At 44.7% G+C, this 9,754-nt stretch overlaps 1 long non-coding RNA gene across 1 annotated transcript in view; it reads left to right on the plus strand.

The window, feature by feature from the left end:
- The window catches only part of LOC117089330, a 28,812-nt gene extending 21,179 nt beyond the window's left edge, over positions 1 to 7,633 (plus strand). Inside the window, exon 3 of the long non-coding RNA XR_004439552.1 lies at positions 7,540 to 7,633. This is a non-coding gene — a long non-coding RNA (uncharacterized LOC117089330). The remainder of the gene's footprint in view (positions 1 to 7,539) is intronic.
- The last annotated feature ends 2,121 nt before the right edge of the window (positions 7,634 to 9,754 follow it).

Consider the following 9,754-nt stretch of genomic DNA (forward strand, 5'->3'; position numbering starts at 1 on the left):
TTTTTTTGTTGTTGTTGTTGTTGTTGTTATTTTTTTGACACACGGTCTCATTCTGTCACCCATACTGTCACAATGGGTGCAGTGGCGCAATCATAGCTCACTGCAGCCTCAAGCTCTAGGGCTCAAGTGATCCTTTCCCCTCAGCCTCTTGAGTAGCTGGGACTGCAGGTATGCACCACCACACCTAGCTGTTTTTTTAAAAAAGTTGTTGTAGAGACAGGGTCTCCCTATGTTGCCCAGGCTGGTCTGGAACTCCTGGCCTCAAGTGAGCCTCCCACCTTGGCTTCCCAAAATGCTGGGATTATAGGTGTGAGCCACTGCACCTGGCCCAGATGATTTAATAAGGGGTAGACCTGTCACTCTTCAAGGTTGTTGTAACCAGGACTTACACTGCAAAAGGAAGTTAGTACTCTGCAAATTTTTGGGGGAAAAACTTGAAACAATTTTAATGGACATCAATAGGGGAATTAAACAGTTAAAAGGAAGCAAGCTTGAAACTAGATCCACTGTGCGTTCCTAAATGGAAAAACAAGAGTATACTCCCATTTCTAAAAAGTGAAAATAGACCAGGCATGGTGCACAACTGGTAATCCCAGCTACCTGGGAGGCTGAGGCAGGAGAATTGCTTGAGCTGGAGAGGCAGAGGTTGCAGTGAGCTGAGATTGCACCACTGCTCCAGCCAGGGTGACACAGCAAGACTGTCTCAAAAAAAAAAAAAAAAAAAAATTGATGTCAAGAAATTGCAGTATAACTTTCTTATTTAGAAGCATGGGCCGGGCGTGGTGGCTCACACCTGTAATCCCAGTACTTTGGGAGGCCGAGACGGGCGGATCATGGGGTCAGGAGATCGAGACCATCCTGGCTAACACGGTGAAACCCCGTCTCTACTAAAAAAATACAAAAACTAGCCGGGTGTGTGGTGGGCGCCTGTAATCCCAGCTGCTCGGGAGGCTGAGGTGAGAGAATGGCGTGAACCCAGGAGGCGGAGCTTGCAGTGAGCTGAGATCGCGCCACTGCACTCCAGCCTGGGCAACACAGCAAGACTCTGTCTCAAAAAAAAAAAAAAAGAAGCATGGCGGAAAGTACCAGGTGAAAAGGTGTAAGGTTTGAGGATGGCTGCCTCTGGAGAGCAGGACATGAAAGATAGGCTGGGGAAGGATAGGATTGCAGGGTCTTTTAAATAATGCACTTTGCAACCATGTTATTACTATTATTTTTTTGAGATGGAGTTTCTCTCTTGTTGCCCAGGGTGGAGTGCAATGGTGCCATCTCAGCTCACCGCAACCTCCGCCTCCTGGATTCAAGTGATTCTCCTGCCTCAGCCTCCCCTGAGCAGCTGGGATTACAGGCGCCCACCACCATGCCAGACTAATTTTTTTTTTTTTTTTGAGACGGAGTCTCGCTCTGTCGCCCAGGCTGGAGTGCAGTGGCGCGATCTCGGCTCACTGCAAGCTCCGCCTCCCGGGTTCATGCCATTCTCCTGCCTCAGCCTCCCGAGTAGCTGGGACTACCAGCGCCCGCCACCGCGCCTGGCTAATTTTTTGTATATTTAGTAGAGACGGGGTTTCACCGTGGTCTCGATCTCCTGACCTTGTGATCCGCCTGCCTCGGCCTCCCAAAGTGCTGGGATTACAGGCGTGAGCCACCGTGCCCGGCTCATGCCAGACTAATTTTTGTATTTTGTATTTTTAACTGACCTCAGGTGATCCCCCTGCCTCAGCCTCCCAAAGTTTTGGGATTACAGGCGTGAGCTACCACACCCAGTCAGGAACCATGTTATTTTGAATACGTCATTTAATACTTTGAAGATAGTAATATATACTATATGTGATTACAGTAATGAGCTAGTAAATAACATATACTATAGAGAGAGAGAGTGAGAGAGAGAGAGAGAGAGAAAGTCTCACTCTGTCACCTGGGTTGGAGTGCAGTAGCGTGAACACAGCTCACAGCAGCCTCCACCTCCCAGACTTAAGTGATCCTCCCACCTCAGCCTCCTAAGTAGCTAGGACTATAGGCATGTGCCACCACACCTGGTTATTTTTTTTTAATTTTTTTTTTTTTATTTTACATTTTTTGTAGAGACGGAGTTTTGCCATGTTGTTCAGGTTGGTCTGAAACTCCTGAGCTCAGGCAGTGCACCCTCCTTGGCCTCCCAAAGTGTTAGGATTACAGGCATGAGCCAATTCCCCTGGCCAATAATATTTTCACATTTAAAAAATTAATTAAAACTTGCTTTGGTGCACGTTTATCAATGGTTAGGATATTCTCAGGAAATCAAAGATTTGACAAAATGTTTTCAGCATAGTGGTCAAGCATGTAGACATTGGACTCTGACAGCTTGCCTTTTAGCCTCAACTCTGCCATATGCTGTGTGAACACAGAAAAATCACTTAACTTCTCTGAGCCTGCTTTTTTTTTTGCCTGCAGAATGGGGATAACAATAGTCATATTGTTATAACAATGTCATAGGAATGTTTTGATAATTAAGTGAGATAAAAACAATACCTAATTAATTGTGCAAAGCACTTTATACATGTTGTTATTATTATTATTATTTTGGAGACAGTGTTTTGCTTTGTCTCCCAGGCTGGAGTGCAGCAGTGTGATCTTGGCTCACTGCAACATCTGCCCCCTGGGTTCAAGTGATTCTCCTGCCTCAGCCTCCTGAGTAGCTAGGATTACAGTCACCCACCACCACGCCTGGCTAATTTTTGTATTTTCAGTAGAGACGGAGTTTCACCATATTAGCAGGCTGGTCTCGAACTACTGATCTCAGGTGATCCCCCCGCGTGGCCTCCTGAAGTGCTGGGATTACAGGCGTGAGCCACCACGCCTGTCCTTGCCCAGCTAATTTTTGTATTTTTAGTAGAAACAGGATTTTGCTGTGTTGGCCAGGCTGGTCTCCAACTCCTGGCCTTAGGCAATCCGCCCACCTTGGCCTCCCAAAGTGCTGGATTATAGGTGTGAGCCACTGTGCCTAGCCTTATATGTATTATCTTATTGAATCCTCATAATCTGTCAGCTTTGTGAAGAGCATAGTTATCACAGTGTCTAGTTTATAAATTATTAACTGTTTAATAAACATTAGTAGAGTTCTGTTTGTATTTTTATGGAAATGAAGATGAATAGGAGAAACACTGAAAAAGACAAACCCAGTAACATTCTGCTTATTTTCGAGACCCGATTTCCAATATCGTTCATTTTCTTTTTGTACATAGTGTTGAACCTGCAATTAGAAGAAAAATATTCCCAGATCATCAAAGTTCTGTTTAAAAGTAACATTCTTTGGTGTAGTATCATTTTTTTTTAAATTATGGTAAAATATAATTGACATGAAATTTACCATTTTAGGCTGGGTACGGCGGCTCACGCCTGTAATTCCAGTACTTTGGGAGGCCACGGTGGGGAGATCGCCTGAGGACAGGAGTTCAAGACCAGCCTGGCCAACATGGTGAAGCCCTGTCTGTACTAAAAATACAAAAATAGCCGGGCATGGTGGTGGGCGCCTGTGATCTCAGCTATTCGGGAGGCTGAGACAGGAGAATCACTTGAACCCGGGAGGCAGAAGTTGTAGTGAGCCGAGATTGTGCCACTGCATTCCAGTCTGGGCAACAGAGCGGAGTCTCAAAAAAAAAAAAAAAAAAAAAGGAAAAAAAGAAAAAAAAAGAAATTTACCATTTTAATCATGTCATTATTTATTTATTTATAATTTCAACTTTTATTTTAGATTCAGAGGTACATGTGCAAGTTGGTTACGTGAGTATATTGTGTGATGCTGAGGTCTGAGGCACAAAGGATCCCATCACCCATGTGTGAGCATAATGGCCAACAGGTAGTTTTTCAGCCCTCACCCTCCTTTTTCTCTCTCTCCTCTAGTAGTCTCCAGTGTTTATTTTTCCCATCTTCATGTCTATGTGTCCTTGTTTAGCTCCTGCTTATATGTGAGAAACTGCAGTATTTGGTTTTCTGTTCCTGCATGAATTCACTTAGCTTAACGGCCTCCAGCTGCATCCATATCACTGCAAAGGATATGATTTTGTTCTCTTTTATGACTGTGTAGTATTCCCTGGTGTATATATACCACATTTTCTTTATCCAGTCCTCCGTTGATGGGCACCCAAGTTGTGTCCATGTCTTTGCTATTGTGAATAGTGCTGTGATGAACATGTGTTTTTTTTTCCCCATGGTAACCAGGCTGGTCTTGAACTCCTGCCCTCAGGTGATCCGCCTGCCGCGGCCTCCCAAAGTGCTGGGATTACAGGTGTGAGCTACCATGCCCGGCCCTGTACTTTTTCATAGTAGCCATTCTGACTGGAGTGGGATAGTATCTCCTTGTGGCTTTGATTTGCATTTCTCTGACGATCAGTGATGCTGAGCATTTTCTCCTATGTTTGTTGGCTGCTTGTATATCTTCATTTGAGAGTGTATGTTCATGTCCTTTGCCTACTTTTTAATGAGGTTGTTTTTTGCTTGTTGAATTCTTTAAGTTCCTTACAGATTCTGGATAGTAAACTTTCGTTGGATGCATTTTAACCATTTTAAAGTACATTCATGGTCAGGCATGTTGGCTCACACCTGTAATCCCAGCACTTTGGGAGGCCAAGACGGGCGAATCAGCTGAGCTCAGGAGTTTGAGACCAGCCTGGCCAACATGGTCAAACACAGTCTCTACTAAAAATACAAAAATTAGCCAGGCGTGGTGGCATGTGCCTGTGATTCCAGCTACTTGGGAGGCTGAGGCAGGAGAATCACTTAAACCGGGAGGTGGAGGCTGCAGTGAGCTGAGATCCTGCCACTGCACTCCAGCCTGGGCAACAAGAATGAAACTGTCTCAAAAAAAAAAAAAAAAAAAAAAAGACCAGGCATAGTGGCTCACACCTGTAATCCCAGCACTTTGGGAGGCCGAGGCAGACAGATCACAAGGTCTGGAGTTCAAGACCAGCCTAACCAACATGGTGAAACCCGTCTCTACTAAAAATACAAAACTTAGCTGGGCCTGGTGGTGTGCACTTGTAATCCCAGCTACTCAGGAGGCTGAGGCAGGAGAATCACTTGAACCTGGGAGGCGGAGTTTGCAGTGAGCTGAGATCACGCCAGTGCACTCCAGCCTGGGTGACAGAGCGAGACTCCGTCTAAAAAGAAAAAAAGAAACAATATAGTGCTGGGTCCGGTGGCTCACGCCTGTAATCCCAGCACTTTGGGAGGCTGAGGCAGGTGGATCACCTGAGGTCAGGAGTTTAAGACCACCTGATTAATATGGTGAAACCCCGTCTCTACTAAAAATGCAAAAATTAGCCGGGTGTGGTAGTGTGTGCCTGTAGTCCCAGCTACTCAGGAGGCTGAGACAGGAGAGTTTCTTAAACATGGGAGGTGGAGGTTGCAGTGAGCCAAGATTGTGCTACTGCACTCCAGCGTGGGTGACAGAGTGAGACTCCATCTCAAAAATAAATAAATAAATAAATAAATAGGCCGAGTGCAGTGGCTTATGCCTGTAATCCTAGCACTTTGGAAGGCTGAGGCAGGTGGATTGCCTGAGTTCAGGAGTTCGAAACCAGCCTGGGCAACACAGTGAAACCACATCTCTACTAAAAAAAAAAAAAAAAAAAATAGCCGGGCATGGTGGCATGTGCCTGTAATCCCAGCTACTCAGGCAGCTGAGACAGGCAAATCTTTTGAACCCAGGAGGTGTAGGTTGCAGTTAGCTGAGATTGTGCCATTGCACTCCAGGCTGGGCGACAGAGAGAGAGACTGTCTCAAAATAATAATAATAAAAATAAAATAAATAAATAAAAATAAAATAAAATAAAGTACATTTATGATGTTGTGCAAGCATCACTACCATCCACTCCAGAACATTTTCATCTTCCCAAATTAGACTCTCTTAAACACTAACTTTCCTTCATTTTCCTGCCCGTTCCTGGCCACCACCATTCTACTTTCTGTCTTTATGATTTTGACTACTCTAGTACCGCCTATAAAAAAAAATCATACAGTATTGGTGTTTTGGGTGTGTGTGTGTCTGTGTGTGTAACTGGCTTATTCCACCTAGCATAATGTCCTTGTATTAGGCCATTCTTTCATTGCTATAAAGAAATACCTGCGACTGGGTAAGTCATAAGAAAAGAGATTTATCTGGCTCATGGTTCTGTAGGCTATACAGGAAGCATAGCAGCCACTGCTTCTGAGAAGGCCTCAGGAAGCTTCCAATCATCTGGAAGGCAAAGGGGGAGCAGGCACATCACAGGGAGAAAGCAGGAGTAAAAGAGAGAGTGAGAGAGGGAGGGGAGGTGCCACACACTTTGAAACAACCAGATCTCAGGAGAATTCACTCTCTGTCACACAGATAGCACCAAGGGGATGGTGCTAAAGCATTCATGATACTGTTTTCATAATCTAATCACCCCACCTGGCCCCACCTCCAACATTAGGGATCTCATTTCTTTTTTGGTGGGAGGGTTACATTTCAACATGAGATTTGAGTGGGACAAGTAACTATATCAGTCCTAAAGGTTTATCCATGTTATAGCATACTGTATAATTTCCTACCTTTTTAAAGGCTGAATAATTCCATTGTATGTGTTTTATATATTTAATCCATTGATGAACATTTGAGTTGTTTCCAACTTTTTGTTTTGTTTTGGTTTTTTGAAGTGGAGTCTTGCTCTGTCACCCAGGCTGGAGTGCAGTGGCACGATTGTAGCTCACTGCAACCTCCACCTTCTGGGTTCAAGTGATAACCTGGACTACAGGCATGCACTACCACGCCTGGCTACTTTTTTTGTATTTTTAGTAGAGACAGAGTTTCACCATGTTGGCCAGGCTGGTCTTGAACCCCCGACCTCAGGTGATCCACCCGCCTTGGCTTCCCAAAGTGCTGGGATTACAGGGGTGAGTCACCGCGCCTGACCGCTTCCAACTTTTGGTTCTTGCGAATAATGCTGTATGGACCTTGGTGGCTGGTGCACAAATATCTGTCCAAATCTTTGCTTTCAGTTCTTTTGGGTGTGTACCCAAAAGTGAAATCATATGATCATAGATCATATGATAATTCTATGTTTCATGTTTTGAGGAACTGCCACACTGTTTTTTATAGTGGTTGTACCATTTTACATTCCCACTGGCAATGCACAAAGGCTCTGATTTCTCTGCTTCATCAACTAACACTTGTGTTTTTGCACATACATTCTCGTGTCCACGTGGAACAGACCCCGTTGCACAGATTTTTAGAAGTGGAATTGGTGGGTCAAATGTTATATACATCTTAAATTTTGATGCATCTAACAAATTGCCCTCCAAAATGTTTGTATCAATTGATACCCCCACTATTAGTGTAGGGGAGTGCTTATTTGCCATAACCTCAACAACCTTAAATAACATTACACTTTTTAGTATTTGCTATGCTGATGGATAAAAATATCTGGTTGCTTTAATTAATATTTTTCTGATGACTATTGAAGCATATTTTGCATTTTTATTTGCTACCTATGTCATGTTGCCATACTTAACTTAATTCGTTCTCTATTGGTGAACACTTAGCTTGGTTCTCAGCCCACTGTGTATTCAAGATGGCCAAGAAGGAGGGCGAGTATGGGAAGCTGTTTGAAATATGTCCAAATGACAAGAAAGTGACTATGGAAGCATTCAAAATGATAACCGTGAGTCATCCAGTAGTTACACTGCATTTAGGAAGTAGAACAGTGCTTTACAAAGAGTACTAGTAAAAGTGGTTAAAAATATAAAGCCTTGGTAATTTTTAAAAGCTGCCATTTGTTGAACATTAACTATGTGTCCTCCACTGTGGTAGGGCTTTTCATACATCATTTTATTTCATCTTGGCTTGAACAAGCATCAGCTTATTTTATAGCTGTGAAAAACTAAGGTTTCTGGAGACTTGCTTAAGTTCACAGTGAATAAGTGGGTGGTCAGATCCTAACCCAAATCCTTTTGATGCTGTCACCCTTTGAGAATGACATCTGAGGGAAGTTCTAAATTTTCATGGCAACAGAATTATGGACTACAGGAACCATGTCTACCAGTGGTGTCTCCAATTGCCTGGGGTCATTTTTAGTTTTGTTCTTGTTTTTTTTTGCAAATGCAGAGTCAGTAAACTTTCAAAGACTTTATTGAAGATCTCCACAAAGCGTAAGCTGTGACTCACTAGGAAATGATTTTAGATGGTGCTTAGGCCCAACATTAAATGACATTGAATCACCCAAGGGGGAGGTAATTCCCCTTTTAATTCCCTTCCAATCATTTCATCAAGGAGAAAGTCTCCGTGTGACGTTAGTGAGCCTGTAACATCTCTCTAGCACTTGCTGAATTTCTTTTTCTTTTTTTTTCTTTTTTGAGACAGAGCCTCACTTGGTCGCCCAGGCTGGAGTGCAGTGGTGTGATCCTGGCTCACTGCAACCTCCACCTCCAGGTTCAAGTGATTCTCATGCCTCAGCCTCCTGAGTAGCTGGAATTACAGGCATGCATCATCATGCCTGGCTAATTTTTGTATTTTTAGTAGAGATGGGGTTTCGTCATGTTGGTCAGGCTGGTCTCAAACTCCTGGCCTCAAGTGATCTGCCCGCCTCAGCCTCCCAAAGTGCTGGGATTACAGGCATGAGTCACCATGCCCGGCCAGCCATCTTCTTACTGTACCCTCACATGGTGGAAGGGGCAAGGGATCTCTCTGGGGCCTCTTTTATAAGAGCACCAATCTCCAAGCTCCACCCTCATGATCTAACACCTCCCAAATTCCCTACCTCTAATATACCATCACCTACAGGGGTTAGGATTTTAATATATGAATTTTGTGGGAACATAAACATTCGGACCATAGCTGCCGGATTCAGTAGGTCTGGAGTGTGTCACCTGCGATTCTGCAATTTTCATATGCAAGCCAGGTGCTTCTGGTACAACTGGTATGACGTTTTAAGAAATTCTGAGGCTTGGCCGGGCGCGGTGGCTCAAGCCTGTAATCCCAGCACTTTGGGAGGCCGAGACGGGCGGATCACGAGGTCAGGAGATCGAGACCCTCCTGGCTAATACAGTGAAACCCCGTCTCTACTAAAAATACAAAAACTAGCCGGTGAGGTGGCGGGCGCCTGTAGTCCCAGCTACTCGGGAGGCTGAGGCAGGAGAATGGCGTAAACCCGGGAGGCGGAGCTTGCAGTGAGCTGAGATCCGGCCACTGCACTCCAGCCTGGGCGACAGAGCGAGACTCCGCCTCAAAAAAAAAAAAAAAAAAAAAAAAAAAAGAAATTCTGAGGCCAGGCGCGGTGGCTCACACCTGTAATCCCAGCACTTTGGGAGGCTGAGGTGGGTGGATCAGCAGAGGTCAGGAGTTCGAGACCAGCCTGGGCAGCATGGTGAAACCTCATCTCTACTAACAACATAAAAAATTAGCCAGGCGTGGTGGCAGGTGCCTTTAATCCCAGCTACTCCTGAGGCGGAGGCAGGAGAATCGCTTGAACCTGGGAGGCGGAGGTTGTAGTGAGCTGAGATTGCGCCATTGTACCCCAGCCTGGGCAACAAGAGTGAAACTCTGTCTCAATTAAAAAAAAAGAGAAATTCTGAAGCAGACCTTCCCATTTTAACCCAATTCAGATTTTTTTTTTCTTTTTTGAGACAAGGTCTTGCTCTGTCACCCAGGCTAGAGTGCAGTGGCATGGTCTCAACTCACTGCAACCTCCATCTCCCAAGGCTCAAGCCATCCACCCACCTCAGTCCCTGGAGTAGCTGCGACTACAAATGTGCACTACCA

Source organism: Trachypithecus francoisi, unplaced genomic scaffold, assembly GCF_009764315.1.
Source record: "Trachypithecus francoisi isolate TF-2019V2 unplaced genomic scaffold, Tfra_2.0 Lachesis_group11, whole genome shotgun sequence".
Classification (NCBI taxonomy): domain Eukaryota; kingdom Metazoa; phylum Chordata; class Mammalia; order Primates; family Cercopithecidae; genus Trachypithecus; species Trachypithecus francoisi.